This window comes from Rhinichthys klamathensis, unplaced genomic scaffold (assembly GCF_029890125.1).
Source record: "Rhinichthys klamathensis goyatoka isolate OS25496 unplaced genomic scaffold, OSU_Roscu_1.1 h1tg000313l_1, whole genome shotgun sequence".
Lineage (NCBI taxonomy): Eukaryota > Metazoa > Chordata > Actinopteri > Cypriniformes > Leuciscidae > Rhinichthys > Rhinichthys klamathensis.
This window is the reverse complement of record NW_026606831.1, coordinates 339,935-355,627: the sequence shown is the minus strand read 5'-3', so window position 1 is coordinate 355,627 and position 15,693 is coordinate 339,935. Positions and strand designations below refer to the sequence as shown.

The 15,693-nt window shown below is 41.2% G+C and overlaps 14 non-coding genes across 14 annotated transcripts; all 14 read right to left on the bottom strand.

The window, feature by feature from the left end:
• Nucleotides 1-918: 918 nt before the first annotated feature.
• trnat-cgu (transfer RNA threonine (anticodon CGU)) lies at nucleotides 919-992 on the bottom strand. Its single transcript has one exon. It is a non-coding gene; the product is annotated as a tRNA-Thr (tRNA).
• A 726-nt stretch (nucleotides 993-1,718) lies between these two features.
• trnat-agu (transfer RNA threonine (anticodon AGU)) lies at nucleotides 1,719-1,792 on the bottom strand. The gene has a single exon. It is a non-coding gene; the product is annotated as a tRNA-Thr (tRNA).
• Nucleotides 1,793-2,301: 509 nt separating this feature from the next.
• trnar-ucu (transfer RNA arginine (anticodon UCU)) lies at nucleotides 2,302-2,390 on the bottom strand. The gene is given in 2 exon segments: nucleotides 2,302-2,337; nucleotides 2,354-2,390. It is a non-coding gene; the product is annotated as a tRNA-Arg (tRNA).
• A 141-nt stretch (nucleotides 2,391-2,531) lies between these two features.
• trnat-ugu (transfer RNA threonine (anticodon UGU)) lies at nucleotides 2,532-2,605 on the bottom strand. The gene has a single exon. It is a non-coding gene; the product is annotated as a tRNA-Thr (tRNA).
• An 835-nt stretch (nucleotides 2,606-3,440) lies between these two features.
• On the bottom strand, nucleotides 3,441-3,514 carry trnat-cgu (transfer RNA threonine (anticodon CGU)). The gene has a single exon. It is a non-coding gene; the product is annotated as a tRNA-Thr (tRNA).
• A 726-nt stretch (nucleotides 3,515-4,240) lies between these two features.
• Nucleotides 4,241-4,314, bottom strand: trnat-agu (transfer RNA threonine (anticodon AGU)). The gene has a single exon. It is a non-coding gene; the product is annotated as a tRNA-Thr (tRNA).
• Nucleotides 4,315-7,978: 3,664 nt separating this feature from the next.
• Nucleotides 7,979-8,067, bottom strand: trnar-ucu (transfer RNA arginine (anticodon UCU)). Its single transcript is given in 2 exon segments — nucleotides 7,979-8,014; nucleotides 8,031-8,067. It is a non-coding gene; the product is annotated as a tRNA-Arg (tRNA).
• Nucleotides 8,068-8,208: 141 nt separating this feature from the next.
• On the bottom strand, nucleotides 8,209-8,282 carry trnat-ugu (transfer RNA threonine (anticodon UGU)). The gene has a single exon. It is a non-coding gene; the product is annotated as a tRNA-Thr (tRNA).
• An 838-nt stretch (nucleotides 8,283-9,120) lies between these two features.
• Nucleotides 9,121-9,194, bottom strand: trnat-cgu (transfer RNA threonine (anticodon CGU)). Its single transcript has one exon. It is a non-coding gene; the product is annotated as a tRNA-Thr (tRNA).
• A 727-nt stretch (nucleotides 9,195-9,921) lies between these two features.
• trnat-agu (transfer RNA threonine (anticodon AGU)) lies at nucleotides 9,922-9,995 on the bottom strand. Its single transcript has one exon. It is a non-coding gene; the product is annotated as a tRNA-Thr (tRNA).
• A 511-nt stretch (nucleotides 9,996-10,506) lies between these two features.
• On the bottom strand, nucleotides 10,507-10,595 carry trnar-ucu (transfer RNA arginine (anticodon UCU)). Its single transcript is given in 2 exon segments — nucleotides 10,507-10,542; nucleotides 10,559-10,595. It is a non-coding gene; the product is annotated as a tRNA-Arg (tRNA).
• A 141-nt stretch (nucleotides 10,596-10,736) lies between these two features.
• Nucleotides 10,737-10,810, bottom strand: trnat-ugu (transfer RNA threonine (anticodon UGU)). Its single transcript has one exon. It is a non-coding gene; the product is annotated as a tRNA-Thr (tRNA).
• An 841-nt stretch (nucleotides 10,811-11,651) lies between these two features.
• On the bottom strand, nucleotides 11,652-11,725 carry trnat-cgu (transfer RNA threonine (anticodon CGU)). The gene has a single exon. It is a non-coding gene; the product is annotated as a tRNA-Thr (tRNA).
• Nucleotides 11,726-12,451: 726 nt separating this feature from the next.
• On the bottom strand, nucleotides 12,452-12,525 carry trnat-agu (transfer RNA threonine (anticodon AGU)). Its single transcript has one exon. It is a non-coding gene; the product is annotated as a tRNA-Thr (tRNA).
• Between the last annotated feature and the right edge of the window lie 3,168 nt (nucleotides 12,526-15,693).

Genomic DNA, 15,693 nt, shown 5'->3' with positions numbered 1-15,693 from the left:
AGGTAGGCCTACTGTTAAATTATTTATTCAAATAAAAACTTTAAAATAATTTGAGCTTCAGCCTGGTTTAATAGCATTTATATATGAATGTCTTTGGTCAAATTAAGCTGTAAAATAAATAGTTCATCCCTTTAAATGTAATGGATTTTGAAAGATATCAACAAAAAAACGGGCAAAAGCGATTTTCTCAGGTTTTCAATTGGAAAAAGAGGGCAGACGACCATAATTCAAATGTGTATATCTTTACAACCATTCAAGGTATGCCTTTGACTAGGATATCAATTGAAAGCTTATGGTGTCCTCTTTCCATTAATACCAAAATCTCAATTTTTAAATTTGGGTCACTGTGACTCATTTTGCTGGATCAGGTCACAAATATTCATATTTGTAAAGACTGTTTTGAACACACATCCAGAGGCTAGATCTCAACAATAGGAAGTAGCAGATTTTGGCCTAAGCCAGTGGTTTTCAAACCATTCTCGAAACCTCCCAGACGCTATACATTTTCGTTATCCTCCTTATTTCAAAACGGTGAATTGAACTAATTACTAGAGTACTCTGTGATCCGACTTGGCTGTGTCCAATAAGGGAGATGAGCAGAATGTGAGGGGTAGGCTTCTGAAGTAGTTTGTGGACCCCAGTTTTGAACATATGTCTGACTCACAGAGACATCAGAGCAAAAGAGGCCATTCACACTTCTGGTGGGACTCAAAACCACAACCAGGGAATTTCTCCATTCGCATCCTAGAAGTCCAAAGCTCCATCAATTGCACCACAGAGCCATAAAATGACCCACTTCAAGGAAGTATTGCATGCGCAGCGCTTCTTCGTTTTTCCAATTTTGTGCAGGTACACACTGTTCGGCATGCAAAGACTTTCATATGTGAAAAGTTTAAGCACTCCCATATCCTGTGGCATAGGCACTGCTGGGATTTGAACCCAGGATCTCCTGTTTACGAGACAGGCGCTTTGACCAGCTAAGCCACAGCGCCAGTTACAAAAGTGCGGTGAAATTTGTCGGTAAAACAAGTCTAAAAGAGGTAGCACATGAGGAAAAAAGCTGATTACGTTATGAAAGAGGTCCCTTAGAGGTAAGAGGATTGTTTCCAAAACATGATGGCCTTTCAGGCCTCAAGGGAATGTCTGAACTCATTTCATTTTGGCTCTACACTCTCAACACTCATGCCTAAAATGTTTCCTGAGCTTTCTTCTGATATGAAAGGGCAAAATCCAGAAAGATATCCATGTATTATTCTTCATATATGTAAAGACTTTGTTTGTACAAATATCCATAGGCTTGACTTTATCAATAGGTAGTAGCAGATTTCGGCCCTAAGCCAGGGGCTTGCAAACCATTCTTGAAGCGCATCTGCACCACATATATGTTTTTATTATCTCTCTCTCATTTAAAACAGGTGAATCAAATAATTGACTGATTAGTAACGTACTCAATGATCTGACTTGTGTGTGCCCAATAAGGAAAACAAGAAAAATGTGCTGTGTCGGCTCCTGAAAAAGTTGGAAAACCCCAGGTTTAAGCAAATGTCAGTCTGGCAAAGACGTCTATGCAAAGGGACACCATTCGTGACTCAGGTGGGACCCAAAAACCAACAACCTTTATAAAGCCTTCATTTGCAACCGAGAGGTCCAGATTGTCTTTCCTGCCGAGACTTTAACATCTGAAAAGGTTGAACGACTACTCTTAGAAGCCACAGACTAGGCACTGCTGGGATTCGAACCCAGGATCTCCTGTTTACTAGACAGGCGCTTTGACCAACTAAGCCACAGCGCCAGGTGCTGTCCCTGATTCGATGCTTTTGTATACAAAGTCTAAAAGAGGTAGCACGTCAGGAGAATAGCTGATTACATCATGAATATGTCCCTTTGAAGTTAGAGGGTTATTTCCAAAACCTGAAAGGTGTGCAGGCTTCTGTTCAGGGACATGAATATCTCAAACCATTTCATTTTGGATCGAAACTCTCAGTTACGATACATCTAAACGCTGTTTCAGCTAGGAGAAATGGAAAGCATGTTTTTTTTCTTTTGCTAGGTAGGTGGCCAACAATAGGTAGTTGCAGATTTTGGCCTGAGCCATTGGATTTCAACCCATTCTTGTTATCTCCCTTATTTAAATAGGTGACTTAAGCTAATTAGTAGAGTACTCTATGATCCGAGTTGGGTGTGTGCAATAAGCGAAATAAGCAGAGCGTGAAGGGGATGCTTCAGAAGTAGTTTGTGGATCCAAGGGTTTAAGCGTATGCTTGTCCAACACAAAGACATCTGAGCAAAAGAGGGTATGCACGACTCTGGTGGAACTCGAACCCACAACCTTTGAATACCTCCATTCACAACCTAGAAGTCCAATGCGCTATCCATTGCGCCACAGAGCCACAAAAAGCCAAGCTTTAAGACGCTATTGCATGCACATCACTTCTTAGATTTCCACTTTTTGTGCAGATACACACTGTTCAGCATCCAAAGATTTACGTATGTAAAAAGGGTTGGTGAGCAGTGCCCACATGCCACGGCACAGGCACTGCTGGTTTTCGAACCCAGAATCTCCTGTTTACAAGACAGGCGCTTTGACCAACTATGCCACAGCGCCACTTGCTAAACCTTCTGCGATGTGTTGGAATAAAAAAAATAAATAAAAAAAAAGAGGTTGCAGGTCAGGAAAATAGCGGATTACATCATGAAAGAGGTTAGGGGATTATTTCCAAAACCCGAGATATCCGAGGGAATATCTGAAACTCTCAATACTTGTGTCTGAAATGTTTTTGGAACCTCCAGTTACAATCCATCTAAACTCTGTCTCAGCTTGGAGAAATGGAAAGCAATTTTTGCTATGCTTTCAGCTGATCTGAAAGACAAAATCCCGAAAGATTTTCATGAATTAAATATTCATATTTGTAAAGACTGTTTTGAACACACATCCAGAGGCTAGATCTCAACAATAGGAAGTAGCAGATTTTGGCCTAAGCCAGTGGTTTTCAAACCATTCTCGAAACCTCCCAGACGCTATACATTTTCGTTATCCTCCTTATTTCAAAACGGTGAATTGAGCTAATTACTAGAGTACTCTGTGATCCGAGTTGGCTGTGTCCAATAAGGGAGATGAGCAGAATGTGAGGGGTAGGCTTCTGAAGTAGTTTGTGGACCCCAGTTTTGAACATATGTCTGACTCACAGAGACATCAGAGCAAAAGAGGCCATTCACACTTCTGGTGGGACTCAAAACCACAACCAGGGAATTTCTCCATTCGCATCCTAGAAGTCCAAAGCTCCATCAATTGCACCACAGAGCCATAAAATGACCCACTTCAAGGAAGTATTGCATGCGCAGCGCTTCTTCGTTTTTCCAATTTTGTGCAGGTACACACTGTTCGGCATGCAAAGACTTTCATATGTGAAAATTATAAGCACTCCCATATCCTGTGGCATAGGCACTGCTGGGATTTGAACCCAGGTTCTCCTGTTTACGAGACAGGCGCTTTGACCAGCTAAGCCACAGCGCCAGTTACAAAAGTGCGGTGAAATTTGTCAGTAAAACAAGTCTAAAAGAGGTAGCACATGAGGAAAAAAGCTGATTACGTTATGAAAGAGGTCCCTTAGAGGTAAGAGGATTGTTTCCAAAACATGATGGCCTTTCAGGCCTCAAGGGAATGTCTGAACTCATTTCATTTTGGCTCTACACTCTCAACACTCATGCCTAAAATGTTTCCTGAGCTTTCTTCTGATATGAAAGGGCAAAATCCAGAAAGATATCCATGTATTATTCTTCATATATGTAAAGACTTTGTTTGTACAAATATCCATAGGCTTGACTTTATCAATAGGTAGTAGCAGATTTCGGCCCTAAGCCAGGGGCTTGCAAACCATTCTTGAAGCGCATCTGCACCACATATATGTTTTTATTATCTCTCTCTCATTTAAAACAGGTGAATCAAATAATTGACTGATTAGTAACGTACTCAATGATCTGACTTGTGTGTGCCCAATAAGGAAAACAAGAAAAATGTGCTGTGTCGGCTCCTGAAAAAGTTGGAAAACCCCAGGTTTAAGCAAATGTCAGTCTGGCAAAGACGTCTATGCAAAGGGACACCATTCGTGACTCAGGTGGGACCCAAAAACCAACAACCTTTATAAAGCCTTCATTTGCAACCGAGAGGTCCAGATTGTCTTTCCTGCCGAGACTTTAACATCTGAAATGGTTGAACGACTACTCTTAGAAGCCATAGATTAGGCACTGCTGGGATTCGAACCCAGGATCTCCTGTTTACTAGACAGGCGCTTTGACCAACTAAGCCACAGCGCCAGGTGCTGTCCCTGATTCGATGCTTTTGTATACAAAGTCTAAAAGAGGTAGCACGTCAGGAGAATAGCTGATTACATCATGAAAATGTCCCTTTGAAGTTAGAGGGTTATTTCCAAAACCTGAAAGGTGTGCAGGCTTCTGTTCAGGGACATGGGAATATCTCAAACCATTTCATTTTGGATCGAAACTCTCAGTTACGATACATCTAAACCAGAGTATGTGAGCGGAGTGGAGCGGGAGCGGAGCGAGGAGTGGAGCGGTGTGATTTTGAATGGAGTGCGGAGCGGATTTTTTTAAAGTCGGAGCGTCGTGGTTTTCACTCGCTCCGAGAGCGCTCCACTACCGCTCCATCACGAGTACAATTCATGCCAACGGCTCATGATAGAACTGCATTTTTAGTAAGGATTCACACGTTAAACACATTACTCTAGCATGGTACAGAGATGGATCACTCAAATCAGAAAAAAATTTGAAGGATGTGAATGATGACGCCGACGGACATGAGTGGCTGCGGGAGGTTATTTCTCAAGCCTACTGAATATGATCGGGCAACACTATCTCATGAAAGTGCGTATCTATAGCACACATTTTATTTTTTGTGCCATTTATACATACAAAATTTTTTTGCGTGCAAATGAAATGCACTAAACCCCTTGCCTTGGTTATGATTAGGTGTGTGAAGTGCGTGCACGCCATAAAGTGCGTATCATATGCACGCGAAAACTGCGTATCCTAAGCTTAGGCTATGCAAGCAAAAACAAGTTTTTGGCATATAAATGGTACGCGAAATAAAATGTGTGACGCACTTTCATGAGATCGAGCTGGATCGGGTGAAAGAACATTTTAAACAGGTAACACTTATTCACACACGCAATCGCTTTCTCACGATTGCGTCTCAATGCATTGCATTCAAAAAATGTAATCTTACAGTGCTGTCGGTTTGATTTCGAACGAGCAGAAAACTGTAAGAAATGTAGTGACCCGTACGTAGATAACTGATGAAAACGTTATTTTCATCTTTCCGAACAAAATATGCTCTGCAAAAAGCAGCAATGATATTTAACTTATAATGCTGATAATGTAATAAGTCATAGGAAAAGTTCGCACATCCAATAAACCACATTGAAACTATTCTCCTAATGATGTTTAAAAAAAAAACAAATAATAATATGCCTATATATTACGATGAAGAGAAATTTTGTGAGATTTCAAAGCATACTTAAATAGTTATTCGCAATTTCCTCGGGGAGCGAAGACGGAGCGGTGTTTCTGATATCAGTGAGCGAGGAGTGGAGCGGGAGCGGTAAATGGTGAACCCGGAGCGGAGTGATTATTAAATGCTTGGAGCGCGGAGGGAACATTGTTGCCGCTCCACTCCGCTCACATACTCTGATCTAAACGCTGTTTCAGCTAGGAGAAATGGAAAGCATGTTTTTTTTTCTTTTGCTAGGTAGGTGGCCAACAATAGGTAGTTGCAGATTTTGGCCTGAGCCATTGGATTTCAACCCATTCTTGTTATCTCCCTTATTGAAATAGGTGACTTAAGCTAATTAGTAGAGTACTCTATGATCCGAGTTGGGTGTGTGCAATAAGCGAAATAAGCAGAGCGTGAAGGGGATGCTTCAGAAGTAGTTTGTGGATCCAAGGGTTTAAGCGTATGCTTGTTGTAGCGAAAATGAGTCTGTTTTGGGGAAATTATTTAACTCAAATGGGGAATATTATTCATTAGATAATGAATATGTAATCGCATACATAAATTAAATTATCCCAAATAGGGAATGGACTAAACATTACCATATATGAATAATTAACACGATTGATCGTAGTAATTATTGATATTTGGTTTGGTTAAGTCAGATTAATTGTCAGGGTCAATTTACATGTGATTCCAAATTAGTTTGTCATGCATCCTGGTTCGTCCTGCGAATCGGAGATGAAAACTTCCTTATATCACAAGATTACCTGCCTGTATACCGAGTGAATATTTTCCGCTGGCCACACGGAAGTATCTGCTCGTATACGGCACTTTCAGATGTTTACAATAGTTAACCGAGGTAGAGCTTTGGTAACTTACAGATCTTTGACATATTACAGAGACTTCAATCATGGGACAATGAGACAGATTCGATTCAAAGGATTATGGAATTTTAATAACACAATACTAAGGGTTATATAGACTACTAAAAATCACGCAGGAGTAAATAATATGCATATCAAAACAAACAATTAATACAGGATTGCAATATGACGTATTTAAAAGGAGACAGTTAGAGTGAGAGGGAGGTGAGAGAGAGAGAGAGAGAGAGAGAGGGAGAGAGAGAGAGAGAAAAAGACAGTTCAAAACAGTTCAACAGAGACCCAAAGGATTCCAATATTAATCGAGACAACTTTAAGCAGCACTTAATTGAGATTTGTACGTTACTTGATTTAAACACGGTCCCTTTGTGTTGAGTTGTGTTACAAAGGCAGCGTGGTTGGAGTTGTCTGGCACGTCTTCCGGTAGGAGGCAGATGTTTGCGATTGCTTCAGCTGCGGCCCGTACGAGAGGCGATTAATCTTAAACTTGTTTCGTTCTTGAATGAAACCGAACTATCAACTGAGGTAGATCGAAAGAAAGCAACTTAGATTTAAAACAAAGTAGAAAAACGACGAAGAAGGAAAACTCCGGCTGGAGTTTAGCAGGAAAGTTTAGGCATCTCTCTCTGGCGTAGGAAACTGCCCAGAGGATAAGGTGGCGGTCTATTTTGAAGGAGCGAGGGACACGCCTTCCTCACGTGTTTGATCCAATCGTGTTGCAGGAAGGCGGGTCGTCAGACCTCGTGATTCACGCCTTACGGATCATGTGCATAGGGGATAAACTTGTTCGAAACCCACTTCTAAACTAGTATTAATAAAAGCATGCATCATATTACATTTTGGGTTGATGATTCAATCTTCTTTGATTATTCTGATTACAACCATACCAAATTCGGCATTCCTAGGGCTTAGTGAAATGCAGATACATGATTTTCGTGATTAAAACGGATGTTAAATTGGTCACATATCATAACAGCTTACAGTTATACCAGTTTTGTCATCAGGGAATCATGAAAACACAACCACAAAACATTATACATTTACAAAAGGGGATTTTTTGATCCCATGTGTTCAGAGTATTTCGTGTGTGTAAATGGGTGTTCAGAAATTCAACCAGCGTTGGTCACGCGGTGAACTCGCGACCAGTCCCGTGTGAGCGTGTGTGCTTCGAATTTGATGAGTTTAAGCAACTGCTACAATGGCCAGTTGTCTAATCTTACAATTCTCTTCTGTGTGTGTAAGCGAAAAACCCCAAGGGGGATTCCACGTGTGTGCGCTTATCTAAATGGACAATGTTTGTCTTGTCACCTTCGGAGGGGTTCTTCCACGTGATTCTGATTCCAAGATGGGCCCTTTGGTCACATGTCTGTGTCATATGTGATAAGCAATGCATTTCTTTGTTTAACCATTCGTGGCAAACGCCCGTGAAGTGAATCAGAGTCAGTAATTCAATCAAGTCCCATGCCCTTTACTTTTGTCAGAGTCTCTGAATTAAAAGAATGCAAAACCAGCAGTTTAGGAAAAATGGCAGATCTGACCATGGCTACATTGTCCAACACAAAGACATCTGAGCAAAAGAGGGAATGCACGACTCTGGTGGGACTCGAACCCACAACCTTTGAATACCTCCATTCACAACCTAGAAGTCCAATGCGCTATCCATTGCGCCACAGAGCCACAAAAAGCCAAGCTTTAAGACGCTATTGCATGCACATCACTTCTTAGATTTCCACTTTTTGTGCAGATACACACTGTTCAGCATCCAAAGATTTACGTATGTAAAAAGGGTAGGTGAGCGGTGCCCACATGCCACGGCACAGGCACTGCTGGGATTCGAGCCCAGAATCTCCTGTTTACAAGGCAGGCGCTTTTACCAACTAAGCCACAGCGCCACTTGCTAAACCTTCTGCGATGTGTTGGAATAAAAAGTAAAAAAAAAAAAAAAAAAGAGGTTGCAGGTCAGGAAAATAGCGGATTACATCATGAAAGAGGTTAGGGGATTATTTCCAAAACCCGAGATATCCGAGGGAATATCTGAAACTCTCAATACTTGTGTCTGAAATGTTTTTGGAATCTCCAGTTACAATCCATCTAAACTCTGTCTCAGCTTGGAGAAATGGAAAGTAATTTTTGCTATGCTTTCAGCTGATCTGAAAGACAAAATCCCGAAAGATTTTCATGAATTAAATATTCATATTTGTAAAGACTGTTTTGAACACACATCCAGAGGCTAGATCTCAACAATAGGAAGTAGCAGATTTTGGCCTAAGCCAGTGGTTTTCAAACCATTCTCGAAACCTCCCAGACGCTATACATTTTCGTTATCCTCCTTATTTCAAAACGGTTAATTGAGCTAATTACTAGAGTACTCTGTGATCCGAGTTGGCTGTGTCCAATAAGGGAGATGAGCAGAATGTGAGGGGTAGGCTTCTGAAGTAGTTTGTGGACCCCAGTTTTGAACATATGTCTGACTCACAGAGACATCAGAGCAAAAGAGGCCATTCACACTTCTGGTGGGACTCAAAACCACAACCAGGGAATTTCTCCATTCGCATCCTAGAAGTCCAAAGCTCCATCAATTGCACCACAGAGCCATAAAATGACCCACTTCAAGGAAGTATTGCATGCGCAGCGCTTCTTCGTTTTTCCAATTTTGTGCAGGTACACACTGTTCGGCATGCAAAGACTTTCATATGTGAAAAGTTTAAGCACTCCCATATCCTGTGGCATAGGCACTGCTGGGATTTGAACCCAGGATCTCCTGTTTACGATACAGGCGCTTTGACCAGCTAAGCCACAGCGCCAGTTACAAAAGTGCGGTGAAATTTGTCAATAAAACAAGTCTAAAAGAGGTAGCACATGAGGAAAAAAGCTGATTACGTTATGAAAGAGGTCCCTTAGAGGTAAGAGGATTGTTTCCAAAACATGATGGCCTTTCAGGCCTCAAGGGAATGTCTGAACTCATTTCATTTTGGCTCTACACTCTCAAACACTCATGCCTAAAATGTTTCCTGAGCTTTCTTCTGATATGAAAGGGCAAAATCCAGAAAGATATCCATGTATTATTCTTCATATATGTAAAGACTTTGTTTGTACAAATATCCATAGGCTTGACTTTATCAATAGGTAGTAGCAGATTTCGGCCCTAAGCCAGGGGCTTGCAAACCATTCTTGAAGCGCATCTGCACCACATATATGTTTTTATTATCTCTCTCTCATTTAAAACAGGTGAATCAAATAATTGACTGATTAGTAACGTACTCAATGATCTGACTTGTGTGTGCCCAATAAGGAAAACAAGAAAAATGTGCTGTGTCGGCTCCTGAAAAAGTTGGAAAACCCCAGGTTTAAGCAAATGTCAGTCTGGCAAAGACGTCTATGCAAAGGGACACCATTCGTGACTCAGGTGGGACCCAAAAACCAACAACCTTTATAAAGCCTTCATTTGCAACCGAGAGGTCCAGATTGTCTTTCCTGCCAAGACTTTAACATCTGAAAAGGTTGAACGACTACTCTTAGAAGCCACAGATTAGGCACTGCTGGGATTCGAACCCAGGATCTCCTGTTTACTAGACAGGCGCTTTGACCAACTAAGCCACAGCGCCAGGTGCTGTCCCTGATTCGATGCTTTTGTATACAAAGTCTAAAAGAGGTAGCACGTCAGGAGAATAGCTGATTACATCATGAATATGTCCCTTTGAAGTCAGAGGGTTATTTCCAAAACCTGAAAGGTGTGCAGGCTTCTGTTCAGGGACATGGGAATATCTCAAACCATTTCATTTTGGATCGAAACTCTCAGTTACGATACATCTAAACGCTGTTTCAGCTAGGAGAAATGGAAAGCATGTCTTTTTTCTTTTGCTAGTTAGGTGGCCAACAATAGGTAGTTGCAGATTTTGGCCTGAGCCATTGGATTTCAACCCATTCTTGTTATCTCCCTTATTTAAATAGGTGACTTAAGCTAATTAGTAGAGTACTCTATGATCCGAGTTGGGTGTGTGCAATAAGCGAAATAAGCAGAGCGGGAAGGGGATGCTTCAGAAGTAGTTTGTGGATCCAAGGGTTTAAGCGTATGCTTGTCCAACACAAAGACATCTGAGCAAAAGAGGGTATGCACGACTCTGGTGGGACTCGAACCCACAACCTTTGAATACCTCCATTCACAACTTAGAAGTACAATGCGCTATCCATTGCGCCACAGAGCCACAAAAAGCCAAGCTTTAAGACGCTATTGCATGCACATCACTTCTTAGATTTCCACTTTTTGTGCAGATACACACTGTTCAGCATCCAAAGATTTACGTATGTAAAAAGGGTAGGTGAGCGGTGCACACATCCCAAGGCACAGGCACTGCTGGGATTCGAACCCAGAATCTCCTGTTTACAAGACAGGCGCTTTGACCAACTAAGCCACAGTGCCACTTGCTAAACCTTCTGCGATGTGTTGGAATAAAAAGTAAAAAAACAAAAACAAAAAAAGAGGTTGCAGGTCAGGAAAATAGCGGATTACATCATGAAAGAGGTTAGGGGATTATTTCCAAAACCCGAGATATCCGAGGGAATATCTGAAACTCTCAATACTTGTGTCTGAAATGTTTTTGGAACCTCCAGTTACAATCCATCTAAACTCTGTCTCAGCTTGGAGAAATGGAAAGCAATTTTTGCTATGCTTTCAGCTGATCTGAAAGACAAAATCCCGAAAGATTTTCATGAATTAAATATTCATATTTGTAAAGACTGTTTTGAACACACATCCAGAGGCTAGATCTCAACAATAGGAAGTAGCAGATTTTGGCCTAAGCCAGTGGTTTTCAAACCATTCTCGAAACCTCCCAGACGCTATACATTTTCGTTATCCTCCTTATTTCAAAACGGTGAATTGAGCTAATTACTAGAGTACTCTGTGATCCGAGTTGGCTGTGTCCAATAAGGGAGATGAGCAGAATGTGAGGGGTAGGCTTCTGAAGTAGTTTGTGGACCCCAGTTTTGAACATATGTCTGACTCACAGAGACATCAGAGCAAAAGAGGCCATTCACACTTCTGGTGGGACTCAAAACCACAACCAGGGAATTTCTCCATTCGCATCCTAGAAGTCCAAAGCTCCATCAATTGCACCACAGAGCCATAAAATGACCCACTTCAAGGAAGTATTGCATGCGCAGCGCTTCTTCGTTTTTCCAATTTTGTGCAGGTACACACTGTTCGGCATGCAAAGACTTTCATATGTGAAAAGTTTAAGCACTCCCATATCCTGTGGCATAGGCACTGCTGGGATTTGAACCCAGGTTCTCCTGTTTACGAGACAGGCGCTTTGACCAGCTAAGCCACAGCGCCAGTTACAAAAGTGCGGTGAAATTTGTCAGTAAAACAAGTCTAAAAGAGGTAGCACATGAGGAAAAAAGCTGATTACGTTATGAAAGAGGTCCCTTAGAGGTAAGAGGATTGTTTCCAAAACATGATGGCCTTTCAGGCCTCAAGGGAATGTCTGAACTCATTTCATTTTGGCTCTACACTCTCAACACTCATGCCTAAAATGTTTCCTGAGCTTTCTTCTGATATGAAAGGGCAAAATCCAGAAAGATATCCATGTATTATTCTTCATATATGTAAAGACTTTGTTTGTACAAATATCCATAGCCTTGACTTTATCAATAGGTAGTAGCAGATTTCGGCCCTAAGCCAGGGGCTTGCAAACCATTCTTGAAGCGCATCTGCACCACATATATGTTTTTATTATCTCTCTCTCATTTAAAACAGGTGAATCAAATAATTGACTGATTAGTAACGTACTCAATGATCTGACTTGTGTGTGCCCAATAAGGAAAACAAGAAAAATGTGCTGTGTCGGCTCCTGAAAAAGTTGGAAAACCCCAGGTTTAAGCAAATGTCAGTCTGGCAAAGACGTCTATGCAAAGGGACAGCATTCGTGACTCAGGTGGGACCCAAAAACCAACAACCTTTATAAAGCCTTCATTTGCAACCGAGAGGTCCAGATTGTCTTTCCTGCCGAGACTTTAACATCTGAAATGGTTGAACGACTACTCTTAGAAGCCATAGATTAGGCACTGCTGGGATTCGAACCCAGGATCTCCTGTTTACTAGACAGGCGCTTTGACCAACTAAGCCACAGCGCCAGGTGCTGTCCCTGGTTCTATGCTTTTGTATACAAAGTCTAAAAGAGGTAGCACGTCAGGAGAATAGCTGATTACATCATGAAAATGTCCCTTTGAAGTTAGAGGGTTATTTCCAAAACCTGAAAGGTGTGCAGGCTTCTGTTCAGGGACATGGGAATATCTCAAACCATTTCATTTTGGATCGAAACTCTCAGTTACGATACATCTAAACCAGAGTATGTGAGCGGAGTGGAGCGGGAGCGGAGCGAGGAGTGGAGCGGTGTGATTTTGAATGGAGTGCGGAGCGGATTTTTTTAAAGTCGGAGCGTCGTGGTTTTCACTCGCTCCGAGAGCGCTCCACTACCGCTCCATCACGAGTACAATTCATGCCAACGGCTCATGATAGAACTGCATTTTTAGTAAGGATTCACACGTTAAACACATTACTCTAGCATGGTACAGAGATGGATCACTCAAATCAGAAAAAAATTTGAAGGATGTGAATGATGACGCCGACGGACATGAGTGGCTGCGGGAGGTTATTTCTCAAGCCTACTGAATATGATCGGGCAACACTATCTCATGAAAGTGCGTATCTATAGCACACATTTTATTTTTTGTGCCATTTATACATACAAAATTTTTTTGCGTGCAAATGAAATGCACTAAACCCCTTGCCTTGGTTATGATTAGGTGTGTGAAGTGCGTGCACGCCATAAAGTGCGTATCATATGCACGCGAAAACTGCGTATCCTAAGCTTAGGCTATGCAAGCAAAAACAAGTTTTTGGCATATAAATGGTACGCGAAATAAAATGTGTGACGCACTTTCATGAGATCGAGCTGGATCGGGTGAAAGAACATTTTAAACAGGTAACACTTATTCACACACGCAATCGCTTTCTCACGATTGCGTCTCAATGCATTGCATTCAAAAAATGTAATCTTACAGTGCTGTCGGTTTGATTTCGAACGAGCAGAAAACTGTAAGAAATGTAGTGACCCGTACGTAGATAACTGATGAAAACGTTATTTTCATCTTTCCGAACAAAATATGCTCTGCAAAAAGCAGCAATGATATTTAACTTATAATGCTGATAATGTAATAAGTCATAGGAAAAGTTCGCACATCCAATAAACCACATTGAAACTATTCTCCTAATGATGTTTAAAAAAAAAACAAATAATAATATGCCTATATATTACGATGAAGAGAAATTTTGTGAGATTTCAAAGCATACTTAAATAGTTATTCGCAATTTCCTCGGGGAGCGAAGACGGAGCGGTGTTTCTGATATCAGTGAGCGAGGAGTGGAGCGGGAGCGGTAAATGGTGAACCCGGAGCGGAGTGATTATTAAATGCTTGGAGCGCGGAGGGAACATTGTTGCCGCTCCACTCCGCTCACATACTCTGATCTAAACGCTGTTTCAGCTAGGAGAAATGGAAAGCATGTTTTTTTTTCTTTTGCTAGGTAGGTGGCCAACAATAGGTAGTTGCAGATTTTGGCCTGAGCCATTGGATTTCAACCCATTCTTGTTATCTCCCTTATTGAAATAGGTGACTTAAGCTAATTAGTAGAGTACTCTATGATCCGAGTTGGGTGTGTGCAATAAGCGAAATAAGCAGAGCGTGAAGGGGATGCTTCAGAAGTAGTTTGTGGATCCAAGGGTTTAAGCGTATGCTTGTTGTAGCGAAAATGAGTCTGTTTTGGGGAAATTATTTAACTCAAATGGGGAATATTATTCATTAGATAATGAATATGTAATCGCATACATAAATTAAATTATCCCAAATAGGGAATGGACTAAACATTACCATATATGAATAATTAACACGATTGATCGTAGTAATTATTGATATTTGGTTTGGTTAAGTCAGATTAATTGTCAGGGTCAATTTACATGTGATTCCAAATTAGTTTGTCATGCATCCTGGTTCGTCCTGCGAATCGGAGATGAAAACTTCCTTATATCACAAGATTACCTGCCTGTATACCGAGTGAATATTTTCCGCTGGCCACACGGAAGTATCTGCTCGTATACGGCACTTTCAGATGTTTACAATAGTTAACCGAGGTAGAGCTTTGGTAACTTACAGATCTTTGACATATTACAGAGACTTCAATCATGGGACAATGAGACAGATTCGATTCAAAGGATTATGGAATTTTAATAACACAATACTAAGGGTTATATAGACTACTAAAAATCACGCAGGAGTAAATAATATGCATATCAAAACAAACAATTAATACAGGATTGCAATATGACGTATTTAAAAGGAGACAGTTAGAGTGAGAGGGAGGTGAGAGAGAGAGAGAGAGAGAGAGAGAGAGAGAGGGAGAGAGAGAGAGAGAAAAAGACAGTTCAAAACAGTTCAACAGAGACCCAAAGGATTCCAATATTAATCGAGACAACTTTAAGCAGCACTTAATTGAGATTTGTACGTTACTTGATTTAAACACGGTCCCTTTGTGTTGAGTTGTGTTACAAAGGCAGCGTGGTTGGAGTTGTCTGGCACGTCTTCCGGTAGGAGGCAGATGTTTGCGATTGCTTCAGCTGCGGCCCGTACGAGAGGCGATTAATCTTAAACTTGTTTCGTTCTTGAATGAAACCGAACTATCAACTGAGGTAGATCGAAAGAAAGCAACTTAGATTTAAAACAAAGTAGAAAAACGACGAAGAAGGAAAACTCCGGCTGGAGTTTAGCAGGAAAGTTTAGGCATCTCTCTCTGGCGTAGGAAACTGCCCAGAGGATAAGGTGGCGGTCTATTTTGAAGGAGCGAGGGACACGCCTTCCTCACGTGTTTGATCCAATCGTGTTGCAGGAAGGCGGGTCGTCAGACCTCGTGATTCACGCCTTACGGATCATGTGCATAGGGGATAAACTTGTTCGAAACCCACTTCTAAACTAGTATTAATAAAAGCATGCATCATATTACATTTTGGGTTGATGATTCAATCTTCTTTGATTATTCTGATTACAACCATACCAAATTCGGCATTCCTAGGGCTTAGTGAAATGCAGATACATGATTTTCGTGATTAAAACGGATGTTAAATTGGTCACATATCATAACAGCTTACAGTTATACCAGTTTTGTCATCAGGGAATCATGAAAACACAACCACAAAACATTATACATTTACAAAAGGGGATTTTTTGATCCCATGTGTTCAGAGTATTTCG